The 19704-nt window shown below is 54.3% G+C and overlaps 2 long non-coding RNA genes across 2 annotated transcripts; one reads left to right on the top strand and one right to left on the bottom strand.

Annotated features, from left to right (window-relative positions):
• Nucleotides 1-1221: 1221 nt before the first annotated feature.
• LOC123823232 lies at nt 1222-15933 on the bottom strand. Its single transcript, XR_006786501.1, has 3 exons — nt 15652-15933; nt 12355-12469; nt 1222-3207 (listed from the first exon to the last, which is right to left on the bottom strand). It is a non-coding gene; the product is annotated as an uncharacterized LOC123823232 (long non-coding RNA).
• LOC123823231 lies at nt 13006-17646 on the top strand. Its single transcript, XR_006786500.1, has 3 exons — nt 13006-13387; nt 16515-16580; nt 17402-17646. It is a non-coding gene; the product is annotated as an uncharacterized LOC123823231 (long non-coding RNA).
• The last annotated feature ends 2058 nt before the right edge of the window (nt 17647-19704 follow it).

The following is a 19704-nucleotide window of genomic DNA, read 5'->3' as shown; positions in this document are numbered from 1 at the left end:
AATGGACAGGGCTTGTTTAAGGCAAAGACAAACCTTTTGCTGAAAAGTGATGTGCCTGGGGCACCACTACCCACCCTGACCTATCCAGATAGACATCTATGATCAGATCACCCTGGGAGACCACTCTCTGCCCCTGGACTTTCCATCAGCTTCTTTACAGAGCCCCCCTTTCACCCACATAATCCAAACTTTTTTAAAAAGGACTCTCCCCACTCTGCCTCGAGTGCACTCTGCAGGTGGAGATGTGAGAGTCTGACTCTTCGGAAATGCCCATCGTGCCCTGACTGGTGCAGCTCAGGGGACTGGGCGTGGTTCTGCGAACCGAAAGGCCGCTGGTTCATTCCCCGTCACGCACAGGCCCAGGTTGCGGGCCAGGTCTCCAGTTGGAGGCATGTGAGAGGCAACCGATTGATGTTTCTCTCCCTCCCTCTGGTCCCCTCTCTCTAAAAATGAATAAATAACATTTTTTGTTAAAAAATGCCCATCTTTGCCGGCTCAAGTGAGTGGTCCCAGGGTCCTTCTAGGGAGCAGCTTCCGGGGAGCAGGGCTCCGCTGGTGAGGGGTCCTGCTCACGGCCCCGACTGTGGGGGAGGAAGAAACCGCCCTCTGCCATCCTAGGTTCCTTCAGCCGGTCTGCTAAATTAAATCTGCATGAGACAGAGTAGCAAGAGAAAATCAGCAAGTTTAATCACATGCATGAGACAGAGACCCCACACACAGGAGAGGTTCTGAGACAGAAGGAGAACATGAATGTCGATGTAAGGATGCCCAAACCTGTAGAACATTATAAACAACGTATCTGAACCAAAGAGAGGATGCACCTGGGATCGAGACCTCGACGGACTGAAGTGAATGCTTCCAGGAATGACCGTGTGCAGGAAGGGGTGGTGGCTGTGTTTGAAATCAAGGCGAAGATAAACGTTTCTACTAAAGAAGGACTGTGCCCGGGGCATGACTACCAACCAGGACCTGCCCAGGCAGGAATGTACAATCAGACCACCGTGCGAGGTGACCTTCCACGGAACCCCTTCTCCACCCACAAGGCCTGGGTGACATCTGACACAGGGGAGGGCCGTTGCCTTGGGACCTCAGAGGGCAGGAAGGAAGGACACTGCAGAGCCATAAGAAGAGCAAACATTTAGCAGTTAGTAGTAGGCCCTGCCCTAATAGGTCCTAAAAAGTCATTTCTGATAATAACTATAATTATGGGCGAGGCCCCTAATTTAAATTCTTCTCGGTAGTTAAGGGGATTGGAGGGAGGAGGGTCTTGAGCCCACAGGGTCTCCGTCGTCTTGAACTCAGAATTACCCACATGTCACGGAGGCATAATTTAGGTGACTCATCCTGAACGCCTACACCTCTTCGGCACAACAACGATTCTGAGCGAAGGTCATTAAGCGGCAGCAGACACGGGAGAAGTTCTGTCTGCCCTCCCCTTGTCTGCCTAAAGACAGGACATAAATTCTTCTTGTACTGGAGACAGACTCATATCAGCCCAGGCTCGTAACTGCACCGGAGGAATCTGCAAACAAACCTCCTTCCGTCGGTCTCCAGCCGCCTTCTATTTACCTTCCCTCAGAAGGTACGCCCCCTTCAGGAGCTGGAAACTGCTCTCCTTGGGCCTGTCTATTCTCTGCAGAATTTTGTTCTTTGTTGAAGGTGCTGAGAAGCCAGGATTCTAAGCCACCAGCTGCACGTCCCCTGTCGCTGAGGCTGCTCCCCCATGCCATGCACTGCATGAGTTAACAACCTGCGTTCCTGTCTAGTTAACCTGTTGCTAAAGAGCCCCAGTGTGACCCCTGAGGTGGTAAGGTTTTGCATCCCCTACTCAGGAGTGAGGCAAGGACTTGGGGACAGGGCATTGATCTGAGAGGTGGTCTAGGACACACGTTGGGACAGGGGAGGGAGAAAATGCCAGCAAATGGCCTGCTCCCGAGGGAGTGGGCCTCTGGGGCCCCATCCTGCTGGGAACTCGGAGAAACTGCCAGGTGCTTCCGAACTGGCCCGACAGGGCGAGTCTGTTGGAGCAAGGAGGTGGTGACAGCGCCCTGAGCTCACCCACATCCGCCCTGCTTGGGTTGTCCGTGGGGGCGTATCTGGTCAGATTATATCCCAGTCCTCCAGCTTGCAGCCCAGCCAGCTCCCGGGGGCTGGGAACTAGCCAGCACAGACCCCTGTCTCTTCCTCCCCAGGATCATTCGCTCTGTCCCAGCTCTTCCTTGCCTCCCTTTAACCTCAGCTTGTCCCTGTGGCCCCCATTGGACTTCCCTCTGCTGAGCGCCCAGTAGTTGCCCCATCAGTGCCACTGCACGGTCCTTATTCGCTTCTCCGCCGCCTTCTCCCTTGCGCCTGTTGCTCCCCCACCACCACTGCTGTTCTCTGCTGCCACCACCTTTAGAGGCTTCAAGCCATGTCCTTGCCAGCTCACACAGCAGTGAGACTTCTGAAATATGATTCTGTCTTTATACTTTGGGTTAAAAAAAAGGTAATCTACCATTAAAAAAGAATGTCAGACATGACCTCTCAATGCCAAGGGCATTAAGTACCTTGTGCACTTCGCAGGTCTGAGCCGTGTGGCCAGCACGGCCGTGGAGAATCACAGCACAGGGCAAAGGCAGTGGGAGCACAGGGTCCTCAGCCTCTCGGATGCTGCTGTCGGTGTAAGGAGTGTCCCAACCCGGAGAGAATGTCTATAGGCATTTACCTGAGCCAAACTGACTCATGTGCCAGGGAGCAATGCCTCAGATGCTCTGGAGAGTAACCGTTTGCAGCTTCTTTTCTGCCTTTGACATTAAGGAGGGAACGTACCTCAAGATGGGAGAAAGCAAGGCGGGGGTTGGATAGTTCATAAGATTATGCACTCTCTTGAGGGCTGGCTACTTCTGGTATTTAGAAGGTGCATTAACCTAGATGCACAGGAACAGTGGACATGAAGCAGAACAGTAAGAAGCTAGGAGAATTCCATGGCAAGTGGAATGGGGAAACTGAGACAGCCGAACAAACGGGTCCAGCAATTTACAGTCTGATAATAAAACACAACGTCTTCGGTTCCCTAACCAAGGGCACCTAGGACCACGTGGTTTACACACTCCAGACCGTGCAGAGGCAGACCCGCCTTGGTCCCGGTCCCTCTTTGGTGGCGTTCTGTGAATGGCCCTGACCCCTCTGTCCGCTCATTTTGATGGATCAGCATACTGGAGGGCACACCTGGAAAAGCTGATGAATACACGTTATTGAGGTCCTCCCCTAGCACCTCCCCTAAAATTTCTACTTTTCCTCCGGCACACGTACTTTTGGTCCCTGTCTCCTAAACTCCAAATGTCCCCACAAAACTTGCAACCAGGGGAGCGGTGGGCAGCGGCAGCTCGTCCCAGGCTCACCCCCTGAAACCTGTCTCCAAGGCCCCCCTTTCTCTGGCTTTTCGGTGAGCCCACAGCGCCCCCACTTTGTCCCCGTTCTGTCTCTGTGACTTTCACCTCTCCGTGAGTCCATGCAGCCTCACGTGGCTCACGTCTTTCCTACAACACTTCCGGAGGGCCAGAGCAGCACGGATGACCCAAAGCTTCCTGGCTGGCAAGCTGGTGTCGCAAGGCAGTCTGCACCATCTCGAGCCCCTGAGAGGGGCTTGAAGAGAATCCCTTGGAGACTAGACATGAAGGACTCGGGGCTGCTACCACAGCCAGAGAACCTGTAGGCTGTGGGTTGTAGGAACCTGGGAACCTCAGGAAACGATATGCCTATAGTGGGAATGGCCGACTTCCAGAGTCGCGTGGGACAAGAACGGATATGCATCTCCCTTTGGCCAGAAGCGGGCTTGCTCAAGGGAGCCGGACAGATCTTCTTGAGGGAGGCTCTGCCCCAGAGAACCGCGTGGAAGTCCCGCAGGGGAAGGGATCAATGCAGAAAGGGGAGCCCTGTGCTGGTCACCGGTTGGCCAGCAGGGGGAGTCATTGCCCGCTTCAAGGCGGCTGTAGGCGCCAGAAACCCAGCAATGGCAGAACCCCTGAGAAGCCGCTCCGAACTGGTTCCCAGGGAAAAGAACGCAGCAACTGAGCTTCTGCCCCGTGCAGAGAACACCGGGCCCAAATTAGAATGCAATCGGTCAAGCAAAGCCTTTCCTGCCCCTTATTCCCTCCCCTCCCCTGACCAGTCTAGCCCTGCGGAGACCCAAGAGAGCCAGCAGTAAAGGAGGAAAAAGACTGAAACGGAAAGAAAATCAATCAGACGGTTCTCCCGCTGGTCCCCAGTCTAGGGCAGGCCCCAGTGGCAGACGGGGAGAGGATTTCAGTGCAACAGCGTATCACGTATTGGGGCCGATGAGACTTTTTCTGGTTGCTAAAAGGAGTCTTTTTCTTGTGACTGCAGGAGCCCGAAATGCCCAGCCCTCCCGCAACCGAAGCCGAGGCCGGTTCAGCCCACGCTGCAGCGCCCATGCCCTCAGCACTGAGGCCCTGCGGAGGCCTGTTTTGAGGGTACCTGCGACTCTGGCTAAGGCTTTTATCAGGCCAGGGAGGGCGCCCAGCCTCGAGCAAGGCAAAGGAACGTGCTGCCGAGCTCCAGTGCGGGGAAGCAGCCCTCCATGCCCGAGTCACAGAAGGCCGTGTGTGGGGCAAGTACCACAGCGTCCTGGCTGCCCATGCGGGTGGCTCTGTGCTGCCTGAAAACTCACTTTTCTTCTTAACATATGTTTTGTTTTTAATTTTTCCATTCCAATTTACATTCAGTATTATTCTATATGGAATTCAGGTGTGCAGGATAGTGGTGAGAAGACCAGGTACTTTGCAGAGTGGTCCCTGCTTTCAAGTAGCCACCCGGCCCCAAACACAGTTGTCACGGTTTTACTGTGTTCCCGTGCTGTCCTGTACATCTTTGTCACTGTCCTGTGGCTGCCAATGTGTACTTCCCACCCCTTCACGTTTTTCCCCCGTCCATCCACAGCCCCCCTCCGCTGGCAACTGTCGGTCTGTTCTCTGTGTCTGTGAGTCCCTCTGCTTGGTTTGGTTTGTTCTTTAGATTCCACATATAAGTGCAATCATATGGTGTTCGTCTTTCTCTGACTGACTGTTTCACTGAGCATAATACCCTCGAGGGCTGTCTGTGCTGTTGTAGATGGTAAGGTTTCGTTCTTTCATTATGGCCGAGTAGTATTCCACTCTGTATATGTAGCCCAGATTTTTTATCCACTCGTCGATGGAAAGGCACTTGGGCTGCTTCCACAGCGTGGCTGTTGTAAATAATGCGGCAATGAACACAGGCGTGCCTAGGTTCTTTCGAACTAGTGTTTGGGGTCTCTTGGGATATTGGCTCACATTCCCCATCTCACTTCCTCACCCCCTACCTGTGTGAACTGGAATTGCCTCCATACAAATTGCTTGTGCTCACATTCATGTCTCAGGGTCTGTTTCTGGGGAGACCCAAACCAAAACAGCAGGAAGAGATCAGTGGATTTCACAGAGCAGGTTGGAACTGGCATTAGGAGAAACGTCGGTTCCTTCCTGCATGTCCATTCAATACAGGAATCGCACTGGCATTCTGGTTTTTAGTCACACCAGTTTTCTGCCCGAAACCTGGGGACTGGAGGCAGCGGGGCTTTCCGTCCCCTTCTGTGTGCTCATCACATCTTGAAACTAAATCTAAATAGAGTCTGATACCCATCACGACTCTTCTGGCTTCTTCCTGCCTACTGAACTTTCCACTTCCTCCCGTGGTGCCCTTGGGCTGGAATGCATTGCACAGTGGGGCACAGGTTGTGTGGGGCACCGTTCGTAGAGGGGGGTCGGTAGCTGATCCGTGTCAGGGTAGCTAGCTCCCAACAGCCCAATAGCCTTATTAGTTTGTTTTTATATTTTCTGGTGAAAGTGTAATTTACATACAGTAAAATTCAATCATTTTCATGTACAGTTCTGACACTTTTGTTTTGCATTAATTATTATGATTTATTTACAGAGAAAGGGGAATAGAGGGAGGAAGAGAGGAAGAGAAACAGCCATGTGAGAGAGAAGCATCGATCGGTTGCCTCCTGCACGTGCCCTGACCAGGGACTGAACCTGAAGCCCAGGCACATGCCCTGACCCGGAATCAAACCGGCGACCTTTAGCTCTGCGGGCCAATGCCAAACACACTGAGCCACCAGTCAGGGCTGTTATGCTTTTTAGATAAATTTTGTTGTGAAGTATAACTTTTATATTAAAGGGCATAAAACAAATATATAGCTGGATGGATTGTCACAAAGTAGACCAGCTTCTAACACATTCATGCAGTCACAGGGCCACCACTAAAGCCAAGATATTCCCTCCCATCATGCTTAGTGACTTAACTTTCACGTTTGGAATGATTTGTCTCAAGCTAATTAACGTATACTGTGTGAAGTAGGGGTCAAGGTTAATCTTTCCATACGAATGCTCAATTGACCTACATCCTTTATGGGGGTGGGGGGGATTGTTCCTGACTGACTTGAGGACAGTTTCTTGACGCTTTTGTCTGTTCCATCTGTCCACTTGTCTATTCTTCTGCTGCTGCCAGGCTGTCTTTCTCACCGCAGCTTTAGAGTAAATCTAGAAATCAGGAGGTACAAGTCCTCCCGCTTCGTTCTGCTCCAGAATCGCCTTGACGATTCTAAATCACTTGCACCTCCATACAGATTTCAGGATCCTCTTCTCAGTTACCACAAAATGACCCACTGGAGTCTTCACTGGAGTTGCCCTGGATGTATAGGTTAACTTAAGAAGAAATGACATTTAGTTCATAACAATATGTAGTCTTTCAACCCGTAAATCATGTAGAGATTATCACTTGTTTGGGCTTTCTTTAAATTTTCCCAGTAACTATGTCCAGTGTTTTCACTGTAGAAATCTTAACATCTTTTATCAGACGTATTCCTTGCTATTTGATATTTTCTGATAGCTTCTCATAGCCAGGACTAGAGTGAGTTAAGAGAAGCGCAGAGTGAATGGGTGCTTTCTTAAGTGTTGCACGCTGGACTCCTCTTTTGCCTCGCCCTACCCCCAACCCTGGTTGTTCTACATGATACTACTCTGAGTTTTTATTTATATTAATTCGTTTCCAGTGCACAAAAATTCAGTGTATTCTATATACAGACTTTGTATCCAGCAGGCTTGGTAGCCCTGACTCTTAACTCCCAGAGGGGAGAGTGGGGCACCCGTGGCTCGAAAGCTCAGCGACAAGCAGATTCAGAAGGTGCAGCCCCACAGGCTAAACAAGAATGGAGTGTCTGTGTTTCCAGGGATCTAGGCCCTGGCCCCCGAAGCTCCCTATTACATCCTTCTGAGTCACTCACCTGGCTCCCAGTGCATCATGGGCAACTGGAGATCCAGGAAGCGGACCAGAAATCAGAGCCAGAGAGCTGGGGAAAGGCAGGCATGAGGAGGGCTGGGAGCTAGCTTCTGTGAGTCCACGGAAGCCAGGAGTCTGTTCACCCGTCTCCCTGTCTACCACCTCTTTATCGTCCCATGCTTTGGGGATCCGTACAAAGGAGAAGTGGGGGGATGCACAAAACTGCCTACAATTCTGTAAGATGAAATTAATCTATAAGAAAATGGAAGGGGAAACGGGAGATGGACATAAACTGAAACAAGGCAGGGGTGAGCAAACCTGGGCAGACAAACAGGTCCGGCCCAGAAACAGCCAAAGGCAATGCTAAGGCCCAAACCAGACAGAGATTTGGGAGCCAACACAAGGCTCTGCCTTATACCCTTGAGAGCCCACATTGGTTTCGACCACCATCCCCTCCTGTCTGGGCGGCTGGGTTTGCCTCTCTGTTCTCGCGGTGCCAGCGCTCCCCACGCCCACCATCTGCTACCCAGACAGCAACCAGTGACCTTCTGAAAACCCAGCTGAACCCTAGACTGGCAGAAAACATCTGCAAGTCATTCCTGCGATGAAGGTCTAATATCCAAAATATTTGAAGAACGCTGACAACTCATCCATGAAAGACAGCCCAGTTCAAAATGGGAAATAGACTTTTCTCCAGAGAAGAACTACGAATGGCCAACAAGCACATGAAAAGATGCTCGACCGTATCAGCCGTCAGGGAAAAGCAAAGCGAATCCACCATGGAATGCCATTTGGTGCCCCCTAGGGTGACTGTGGTCCTAAAGGCAGACAAGAGCAAGTACTGGTGTGGATGTGGAGAAACTGGAACCCGCACACTCTGCTGGTGGGAACTTTAATGGTGCAATCGCTGTGGGAAACAGTTTGGCAGTTCCTCAAAACGTTCACACAGAGTTACCACATGACCCAACAATTCTGCTCATGGGTACATATTCAGAATCATTGGGATACTACAGTGACATGAAAGGGAAAATCGATTGCTGTCTGCAACATGGATGAATCTAATATAGTGTTGCATTGAAGAAACTACAACAAACGAATACAAATTGTATGATTCCTTCTCTGCAAAGGTCAAAAAGAGGCAAAACTCACCTTCTGGCCCATATCAAAAGTATGGGAAGGGACCATGTATGGGAAGTATGGGAAGGCCCTTGGGCCTTGGGAATGGCAAGAATCAGGCCTCAGGCACCACTGGGGCTGGGCTGTCCTTGCCTTTTGTCTCTGTGTCTACTTAGAAGTCAGCTGTAGTGTCTCCAAAAGGGTTTCTCAGAAACCCTTAGTACAGAAATCACAGCCCTGGCCCGCTCTGGACGCACCCATTTCCAACCTTCTCATCTGGAACGAAACCTCTCTCCCCTCACTTCCCTTCAGAAAGTGCTGGGGAAGGCTTCTGATCAGCTGGAGGCTGTGTTTACTGGCCCTTGCCTACGCAGGGAAAGGGTATCATAGGTAGGTGGCTCCCACTAGAACCCAACAGTTGGAGTTGGGGAGAGGGAAGAGTGTTCTCCCAGGGGGATATGCTGTTTCCAAAAGACGGTGGGACAGTAGACAGACATTTCATCAATGCGCGTGTCATTCGGGCCCCTCCTTTCCTGGAACTCCCCCAACTGGTGACTCCTGTGCTTTCCAGACCAACAGTCTATGGCCTCTGTCTTCTCCTCGGTTCGTCCTTGTGTTGCGAAGGTGCCTTGAGTCTTGTAGGCAGGCTGGGAAACACCCTCCTGGGTATAGTCAAGATGAACAGCCACTTCTTGTGCCCAGTGGCCTTTTCTGCCTTTAAGAAATCCACAGGCTGAAGCGTAACGGTGCTTGGTTCAGTCGGTTTGGCAATGCCTGCCAAATGGTAAGTGTCTGTATCCCCGACCCGGCATCTCTGTTTCTGCACTCACAGCAACACTCACACGTACACAAAAGCATATGTGTAAGGATATGCATTGCAGTATTATTTATATAAAGGAAAAAAAGTGTTGAAAGGAGCTGAATTCCAAGTATCTACAAACAGGAAGTTCATTACTAAACGATTATTCATATACTAGGTCTGTCTGGAGGAGGTCCAGCCATTGTTAATATAATGAGAATGGTTTGTGCGACATCGATGTGACCTGGCAGCCAGGGAGAGTGGACTGGAATGCACATGGGTGAACAATGACGACTTCACTGTACTAGTCGGTGGGGGCCATAGACACCATGGAGTGAGCATGTGCACTGTGTGACTGTCACGTTCAAAATGACCGAGCGAGTAGAGCGACGAATCTGCATCAAATTTTGTGTTAAGCTTGAACATTCCTCCGTGATAACTGTTCGGATGATTCAGAAGGCCGCAGCTGCAGGCAACTGGTGGTTGGCATCTTCATCACGACAACGTGCCCCTGCTCATGCATCACGTCTCATGCAGAGTGTTTTGGCAAAACCTATAATCACTCAGGTGACTCAGCCCCACTACAACCCAGATTTGGCACCCTGTGACTTCTGGCTTTTTCCAAACCGAAAATCACCTTTGAAAGGGAAGAGATTCCAGACCATCAATGAGATTCAAGAAAATATGATGGGGCAGCTGATGGTGATTAGGAAGGTGAGCTGTGTGAGGTCCCAAGGTGCCTACTTTGAAGGGGACTGAGGCATCATTGTCCTGTGTACAGTGTTTCTTGTGTCTTGTACATTCTTCAGTAAATGTCCCCGTTTTTCATATTACATGGATGGATACCTTCCGGACAGACCTCATACACAACGAACACTGTACAATTGCTTAAAAAATGAGATCCTAATACTGAAACCAGTGCAAGATATGCTTTGTTTGAAAAGCAAGTTGCAAACAATATTTATGGTAACAGCGATAAGAGTGATGACAATAATGTCACCTGTGTTAGTAGCGCAGAGAAAAAATCTGAGCGCTATCCCCCCCAAAGCACCGTATTAACAGTAGCCCCTGGCACTGGGGGAGGGGGCCTGTTGCAGATGTACGAGACACTTGCATCTTCCAAAGTATTATGTTTCCATAGTATTTGAGTTTTTACAAAGAAAATGTATTTCTTTAGGATGTAAAAACATGAAGTAATGATTTTTTTTTCTTCAAGAGAGGGTCTTGCAAGTTGGGGCCGTGGGACAGATGCGGTCCGGTTGCCTTTCGGGTGGATGTCACGTGTCCACAAGGTCATTTCAGAATGCAGACTTATCTCCCCGCTCACTGACCCATAACACAGCGGACTAAATGTTTGACATGGGAAAACTCTCGGGGACAAAAGAGCTCATTCAAGCAGATCTAACAGCCATGAGCTCTCTCATAATCAGCAGAGAGGCAGGCGTCGCAGTGCCTGTGCTGGGGGCAGGGAGAGGCTGGGCAGGGACAGCCACGGGCTGGAAAGGTGACTTAACTCTTTTCTCCTACCACCAACTCCAGTGGCCCCGGCTTTGCTGAAAACAGAGCACCCACGCCGGTTTAAATGTGGGGCAGTCTGGGGAGGAGGCCCCCAAGGACAGTCAGGAAGCTGTGGCAGGGAGGAAGGAAGCCAGGCCCTTCTCAGGGCTTCAAAGGAGCCCTCGTAATTAGAGAAAACGCGGAGGGTGAGGTGCGTGCGTTTTGACGGTGGGTGGTTGAAAAAAGTGCTGTTGAAAAGAAGGCCTGTGTTAGCGCGCCCGGCGTGCAGGAACTGCCTCCTGAGCTTTTCTGCCCTAACTGCCTCCCAGGCTTTTCTGGCCCGAGGCAGATTCTCGAAATCAAACGGTGGCAACAGCAATGCCTGACTTGCCAGCTGAGCTCTCCTCTTCCAAACCTTATTGGAGCTGCACGGCCTTCGAGGGGCACAGGGGAGCCATCCGGTGTGGGAACCAGGGGACCAAGGGCCACGTGCCTGGCGCCCAGCCCCCTCCTAAGGCCCGTCTGACCTTGCAGGCCACGATGAGTCCGCTTCCGTCGGAGGCCCAGCTTAGACTCAAGTGGACTCCCTCCACCATGTATCTGGCTGTTACTTTAGAGCATTTTTGTCCTCTCTTTGTGGGAGGAGCAGGGAAGGAGGCATTTCCACAGCTCCCCACATGAACACACACACGTCCGCCGCTCTTTTGTACGGGGCGGCTGGGTGGGCCCGACACTGGTTCCCCGCTGGTCGTAATCCCATCAAAGCTCATCAGAAACGTGTCTATGCGTTTTGTCAAGAATGCTGGTCCCTCCTGAGAAGGAAGTCGTTGATTGCATCACACAAAAATAGTTCTGTCCCAGACCAGCCTGGGAACAATTTTTCTCTCACAGACGGTTGGCATACATAAAAATCGCAGAGGAGGGTGGAGAGTAGACCCCCTCCACACCCCAGGTTTGTCCACGTGACCCCTCTCCCAGAACTGTCTGCCCCACTGGGGCCACTGGTTGCCTTTGGTCACACCAGGATGGAAGACCCAGGGACAGTGTGACCACCTCCCCCAGGGCCTCCCTAAGGACAAGGTGGGTGAACTTGAGAATAGAAGAACTTCCCTCCCATTTCCAGGGTGAACACTCCAATTTGGGAGCCGCCTCCTTTGCTGAGAGTTTGAGAAGACCGATGGCCCACCCCACCACAGTGACAAAGTAGGCGTCCCTGTTCTTAAAGAGTTCCTTGGCCATTCAGCCAGCAGTCACTCCAGACTCACCCCTCACCCCCTTTGCTGATGCTCTGATCCACCCCCACCTCCAAAAATATTTCCCCCACTTTATTATGCAGAGCAATTCCGTGCTTTACTTCCTACCACTGACCTGCTTTGCATATTCAAAGACTTTGCTGCGCTCTTCCAGTAAAGGGGTGTCTTATCCAAGCCAAGCGTGCCCTCTCTTCCGGCCCTTCCCTGCTTTTGAGGAAGGAGGTGGGGGGTGGGCAGATACATGACCGCATACTCACCACCACCGTTTCTCCTGTAAGGCCCTGGTTCTCTAGATAGGATCTTGAGGTTTGCCTTTTGCAAGGGGGAAGTGACTCTTTGATGTGACCGAAGCCACCAGCCCCCCCACATATACACTCAGTGGTTGTCCCCTTCTACCTTCTCTGACGCGCTCAGCATGCATCGCAGCAAAGGTTGAGGTCCGTCCCCCCGAGGACCCGCCTCTCCCTCCAGTGTCTGGACCCTTCAGAGGAGCACATCAACGTGGATGCTTCTAGAGAAGGGAGGAGGAGGAAAACAGAATGAGCCAAACATGCACTGGGCTGTGGTGGGGGGAGGTCCCAGTGACGGTGGACCTCCTGCAATTGCTGAAGGGTCTGCCATGAGGCAGAAAGGGGGCTGGAGACAGAGGCTGAGTTGTAGAATTATTAAACTCTTTTCTGATTCGCACACATGAATCTAGCTTTGAAATAGAATTTGCTGCTCTACCAATTAAAGATATGTTCATTAATCTTTATTAAGTACCTAATATAATTCAGGAACTGCTGGGTACTGAAGATAAAACACAGAGAAACCGACAGATACTCACAATGACAGGCCGACTCCCCAGGTCGGGAGTCACAGAAGGTATCCCCAGGGTGTGACCCTGTGCAGCAAACACAATAAACATTTCCAGAGAGAGGGAGGGAGGGAGGATAGAAAGGAGGGAGGAAGGAAGGCAAGGAGGGAGGGAGGGAGGGAAAAGGAAACTAGAAGATAGTGAGTAACATAAACATTGAAAAAACTCAGGCAGAGTAGGAGTTAGGAGGAAAAAAAAAAGGTTTGAGGCCGAAAGGTGTTCCAGGGAGAAAGAGCAGGTGCAAAGGTGAGGGGTTCCAAGAAAGCAAAGTCCAGGGCCCTCAGGTGGAGACTCCCAGGGGCCTGGACCCTGAGGTCCGAGAGGTGGACCGGTGGGAGCGGGAGCCAACAAGCGCAGCACAGGGGAAAGGCCTGTTTGCCCAGGAATCGGTAAGGAATCTGGAAGGCTCTCCAAAGTGCCCGGGGCACCACTGAGTAACTGCAACGACCCTGGGATCCCCCACCGAGCAGTGACTGGCCTCTCACCAGGGCAGCCCCCAAGTTTCCAAGAAACTCGTGTCCCGGACTGTAATCCCCTGGTTTCTCCCCTGGTGGAAACACCCAGACAGACAAGGTGAGAATCCATCTGAATCCCCTGTGGCTGGGCGGGGCCAGCACGGTGGCATTCGTGGGGCAGAGGGTGCTAGGCAGTGGACCTGCCTGGCCCTCACCCAGGGTCCCCGCTCTGGACAAGGGGCTACAGAGGGCTGGGCCCACTGGGCACCAGCCCTGCCCAGGGGGTTAAGGAAGGGATGGGAGCAGAAAGGGCACAAAAAGCCATCTAGTTCGGCTCCAAAATAGGCTGACACTCAGCCCTCAGAGCCCCTTCCGCAGCCTGCGACAGGCGCACTTCCATGGTGATGGCAGCTCCCACAGCCCGAGCGCCAGCCCGGTGCCAGGACAGAGCCAACTCCTCCCAGCGTCCTGCTTCATGCCCTCGGTGACCAGAGTGCAGTTACTGGTCCCTAATTACTACTGGCTGTTGTCATGTTCACTCTGCCCCGCCCCCGCCCTGCCGGTCGCCTTGTCAGTGGCTCACACAGCCCAGCTCGGGGCCGCCCGCGCCAAGGACTCCAGGGCCCACTCTCTGTCGTGGCTTCTGTGGGCGCAAAGGCCTTTCTGCTTCTTGTTGGGGAGGAAACAGGGCTGTGCCTGGCGCACCTTCCCCTCCTGGCCACGGCAGGCTCTGGTGGGGCCTCTGGAAGGAGCCGCTCCGTGAAGGGAAGAAGCCAGCCTTCTGCTGGGCAGGGGTCCCCAAAAGGGAGCAGTGGGGGAGTGGCAGCCTCTGTTCCCCACACTGGGGCAGGTGTCCTCTCAGTGGCCTTTGTGCCCAAAGCACAGTTCTCTGCCACAGCCCTGTGGTGACAGGAATAGATGCCCCACAAAGACCCTTTCTGGGGCCACCAGTCCCCCTCTAAGTGTAGTTCCCATCCCAGCCTTGGGGCCCCCCGGGAAAAGCAATGTCCCCTTCAACCTCTTCCAGAAGAAGTGCCTCCTCCTCTCTCTGACCCTTCTGTGACCTGCACACCTGACCTGCACACCTGCCTGGCAGGGAGAGACTCGGGTCACCTGCTTCCTCCCAGAGCTCCAGTGATCCCTCAGCAGCCTGGACGTGGCGCAAACAGCAGCTGCACAGGGCAGGCCTTTCAGAGGCTGTCACAGGTGTGCCCCCGAGAGCCTTGGCCACGGTCCCGGGGACCACAGCCACACCTTGGAAACCTGCCCCGGTCTCCAGCTCCCACTGAGACCGGCTCTGCCTGGCCCCGTGTGTCCCCCACACCCACAGCCAGGCCTCTGCTGCCCTCCCTGGGGGCCCGCCCACCCACCGCTGGTTTCCCCGTCTCTCTTCTACCCCTCCCCCCACCCGGGGCAGGACAACACTCAGGCTCCCCTCCCAGACTCTTCCCACTCCCCCCACCCCACCCCCTTGCCCCCGTGCACCCCCTGCCCACCCAGCTTTCTCAAAGCACCTCACGGAGTCAGTAACCCCAACCTGCAGAGCCAATCTACTTCAGGCCTGGGGTCCTCTCATTCTGCCCCTCCCAGCTACAGGTTGCCAGAGGTGTCCCGCAGTCACGAGGTCTGTGTCACCCACCTCCCAGGGGCGACAGAAAGCACCTTCTCAGAACACAGCAGGCTCCAGTTTCTGGAACTGCAGAGTCATTCAGAAAATGGGAAACAAGGTGTCGGGTGTCTGATAAGTGCAGATAGGGGTTTGGAGGGGCTGCGGGTCGGCGGGGGTGGGGGGAGGAACAGCAGGGAAGGCAGTCACACGAATTTTTCCTCAGAACAGCCCAGAAAGCAGCCCACAAAGTAGGATAAGTGTGGGTGGGAGGCGAGAGCTCTGCCAGGAGAGCCGTACCAGGGACACCCCCTCCACGTAACCGTCCTCCAGCAGCCGGTGCCAAGCCCAGGCCCCGCGGGCCACAGCGCGAGAGGACCCACGGGTGTGCAGCCAGAGGCCTTGGCCTGGTTGTGGTTGGCGGGCTCTGGAGCTGGGGGCCTGCCACTTACTTCCTCCCCGCCCCCCCCCGTGAGTGGGCGTGGCCCTGGGCAGCCTCCTCCTGCCCTCTGGCATCCCACCAAGGCCCCCCGGCCCACCTGCCTCCGCGGCCCGGCCTACTGACATCACTGGCCTCTTCCTATGCCAACCACCTTCCTGCCGGCCACCTGGGGACTATGACAGGGGGGCGGACTCACTGACAGGCGCAGGTGGTGCTCAGGGCACGTGTACCCTCCCCCTCACGCACATACCTGCACCCCCACCGCCCACACACACACAGAGGACACATCAGACATGGGGGGCATGCCGCCCCTGCCTGGATTGGCCACACTCACACAGGGGAGAGGTGGGCCTGGGGAGAGCGTGGAGAAGGGCCTGCTGGCTCATCTTCATCTGGATTCTGTCCTGCAGAGGGCCTTGGGGCTGTGAGGCCGGCAGGGGAAGGAAGAGGCTCCCAGCCAGACTCCCAGAGCCAGGGGGCTGGTCCCACGGTGCCTCCTCGGGGGTTTTTGCAGCACAAAGGGGAAACAGCCCCACGCTGGCGCTCATGAGGAAAGGAAGTGGGGGCCCTGGTGGCCAGAGGGAAGTGGTCCCCAGAGCAGAGCTCAGGCAATTGGCCACCCAGAGCCCACAGGCCATGCGTCGGACTGTGTCCAGGCCCGTGTTCCTCCAGGAAGGGCCTGGACCATTCCAGCCCCAAGAAGTTTCCTCTCCCTCCTCGGCTGGGGCCCCAGCAGGGTGTTTCATAACCAGCTCCCAGCAGCAAAGAACTGGGGGCAGGGAGCACCCACCCCCATGAACCTGGCTGAGGGGAACAGGGAGGGGCCTTGAAGGGGAGAAGCTCAGACAGAGGGGGCAGTCTCAGCTCCTGGAGAGAGGCGGCCGGTGGGGGAGGGAGAACGAACAGGGGAGGGAACTGACCACGTATTCAGGAGTTCAGATCTTTGTCACGCTGGTTGGCAGCTTCCTTCCTCCTTCCCTCCCAGCACAAGGGGCGTGGGGAACATGCCCAACCAACTATAGCCAACTACAGCCCAACGACAGCCCAACTCTAGGTACCAGGAGGCAGGGTATGCAGTCGGGGTCTGTTAATGGTGAAGAGGACCAGCATGGGGCCAAATGGTCAAATCACTTGAGCTCTCTAAGCCTCAGTTTCCCCATCTGTAAAATGGTGATAATATCAGTGTCCATCCCGCAGGGCTGCCCAGAGGAGGAGCTGGGTATAATGCCCTTGGGACAAGGCCCGGCACCCGGTGGGATCTCAGTAAGTATGAGTCTCTGCTGTTGTCCTGACTGCGAGTGCTGGCTGGAGAACCAGCGGGCTCCTCACACCTCGTCTCGGAGAATCTGTCTCTCCGGGCAGGTCCCAGGTCAAGGCGCGAGCACTAACTGCTCTGAGGGACACTGGAGAAATCCTTCCTGCCCAGAGCTGTCTGACTCCTCCTCCCTCCGCTGGCCTCCACGTCTGAGACTGCGCCACGGAGACATGGCTTTGGGGAATGCCGAGCAGTGCCTCACATCCCCGGGCTTGCACAAAGCTGCTGGTGGAGCAGGGTGGGTGCAAGGAGTCCAGCACAGGACCAGGTGGGGGTGGGGTGTGCGTGGGCAGGGTCGGGGACAGCCCCGATTGCCCGTGCAGCTCCAGATAAAGAGGCGGCGTCTCCGGCGGGTCAGCCGCGGAAGCTCCCCAGCCCCCAGCCCCAGGAGGCCTAGCACCGCAGGACACAGCCTTCCCAGGCCCCCCCTCATTGCTTCCTGGGCCTCCGTTTCCGCACCTGAGATGTAACTTAGCCCTGTGGTTAAGATCAAACGAGACAGCCCATACCAAACCCTCCCCACGGAGCCAGGCGTAGTTGCTGCCTTCATCTGCTAGGGCTGTCATCACAAAGGACCATGGCATGGGTGGCTGCAACGACAGAAATTTTTTTGTCTCATGGTCCTGGGGGCAGGAAGTCTGAACTCAAGGTGTTAGCAGGGTGGACTTCTTCCGAGGCCTCTCTCCCCTTATCTTCACACGTGTATCTTCACACATCCCTCACGTGGTCTTCTCTCTGTGTGTGTCTGTGTCCTAATCTCTTCTTATAGAGACACCAGTCGGAACAGGTTAGGGCCCGTCCCAATGACCTCATTTCAACGCGATCACCTCTGTAACAGCCTTAGCTGCAAGTGCGGTACTGAGGCGCTGGGACTTAGAGCTTCAACATTCCAGTTTGGGGAGTACACCGTTCAGCCCATCACCGCTGGAGCTCAGAAAACATCCTTATTTAGTTGAGTTCAACAAATGCCTTCCCTACGCCAGCAGTGTAACCTAGTCTCTTAGCATGTGTTAATAAACAGAGGAGACCAAGACCCTTGTCCGTGTGGGGCTTACTCTAGGGGTGGAGACAAGGGTGACAGACATGTCATGCAATGACATAATTATACCGTGTGCTAGAAGGTGATCAGTTCTATGGGAGAAACAAAAACAAAAAAAAAAAACAGAAAAATAAGGGGAGTCTGGAGGTAGGGGTAGAAATTTTGAATAGGGCGGTCAGAGTGGGCCACATCGAGGCCACATCTGACAAAGCCTTCATCAAGGTGGTTTATTATTTATTGGTATTATTCCTAGGGAACCGCATCGGATTCTTAGGGTTGTGAACCCCCACATCTCTGCCAACCCCCACCCACTGTAGCGTCAGAGGAGAAATGATGCCTCTGAGACAGGAGATCTGACTTTGACAATGGACTCTGCTGTTTACCGGCTGTGTGGTGTGGGGCAGGTCACTCACCCTCTCTGAGCCTGGGCTTCCACACCCTGCAGTCCTCTGGGCCATCATCACTCAGACAAGTGTGGTGAGGTCCCAGTGCAGGCACGGCTGTCCACGGGCGGGGCTGCTCCAAGGCCGGCTGGGGCAGGTGCGGAGATCTGAGAACGAGCTACCAGAGTTTGTGTAGGATGGGCTGTGTATCAGTTAGGACTGTGTTCGACTGCAAACTAGAGTCATGAGGGCTTAATCAAAGAAGACATTTTTTCTGTCTCATGCAGTGAAGTAAGTTTAGTGTAGGCAGTCAAGGGCTGGTGCTTCTGCTTATGGGTGTCAGCCAAGATCCAGACTCCTTCCACCTTCCTCTTCCAGCACCCTCTGCATCTGCCTTTTATCCTCGTGGTTGAAAGGTGGCTGCTGCACCTCCAGGCATCCCCACTGTCTTCTGGGAAGGGAGAGAGAGGAAAGGGTGAGGTCAGCGATCAGAGATAAAGGGCTGATGAACATGCCAGTTGACTCAGTTCCTTTTTCAATGTCTACCCACGGACTTCCTCTCGTGTTTCATGGGGCAGAACTGGATCAACTTGGCCACATGAGCTACAAAGGATCCTAGGAAGTATTTTAGCTGGGCACATTGCCCTGCCCCCAGAAGTGGGCCCTGCTAATAGGATGAAGGGGAAAGTAGACATTGGGAAGGTGCCTAGCACACTGCTCTCAGCAGAGCTCAGTAGAGCAACAGCGGGTGAAGCTCAGACCCCCAGCGAGGCCAGTGCTGAGGTCAGAGTCAGGCGCCCCAGCCTCCCACCAGCAGCAGCAAGGGCCCCAACACTGGCACATGGGTCCACAGCACAAAGAGGCAGAGCCTGGGCCTGGGGGGCCTGCCTGGGGCAGGCCAGCCGGCAGTGGGTGGATTTGTTTCCTGCCTCACTCACACACACGGGGCCTCTGTGCACTAGCGCCATGGGGCCTCTGTTTCCATAGAGACTGCTGCTCCTCTCTATCTCACCCACTTGGCCTTGAGTCTCTCTGGCCCTCTGAGCAGGGTACCTTGGGGGCAGGGGAGGGCAGCTGCCCCTCGTCGCTGCTTCTTGGTGCCCCCCCACACACACACCCTCTGCCGAAGAAGAGAAGTGGACCTGGGCACTGGCTGTGTGCTAAGAACAACTGTGCCTCAGGTCCTGCCGCCCCCTACCCTGACCCCCCACCTCAGGGTTGACACGGGGGACCTGGAGCATCCTACGAGTGCTCAAAGCCAGTGAGCTAGAGCGAGTGAATGTGAGAGTTAAAGCAAAAACAGAACAGGGGGACAAAACGCCTGCCCCCCACCCCACCCCGTCACAGCAGCATGACGGGATGAGCCCAGAGACGGGAACTGGAGGTGGGGGGTGTCTCCCCGCCCCTCGAAGCTTCCACCTGCATGCCCAATGGGTGTCCTGGTTTAGCACATCCCAGAGCAAACTCTGCGTCCCACCTCAGGGGGACCTGCCCCTCCCAGCTCACCCCACCTCGGTCCGCCTGCCGCATGGACACCCTGCAGGTGGGTCGCACCACAGCCCAGGAGGCCTCCTCCCCGCCTGTTCCTCTCCCGCGTCCCCCTCACACCCTCCCTGTCATCTTCCTCAGCCGTCCCTCTTTACCAAACGG

This window comes from Phyllostomus hastatus, unplaced genomic scaffold, assembly GCF_019186645.2.
Source record: "Phyllostomus hastatus isolate PE091 unplaced genomic scaffold, TTU_PhHast_1.1 phas_contig_477, whole genome shotgun sequence".
NCBI lineage: Eukaryota > Metazoa > Chordata > Mammalia > Chiroptera > Phyllostomidae > Phyllostomus > Phyllostomus hastatus.
The sequence above is the reverse complement of the archived record's forward strand: the minus strand, read 5'-3'. Positions and strand labels throughout refer to the sequence as shown.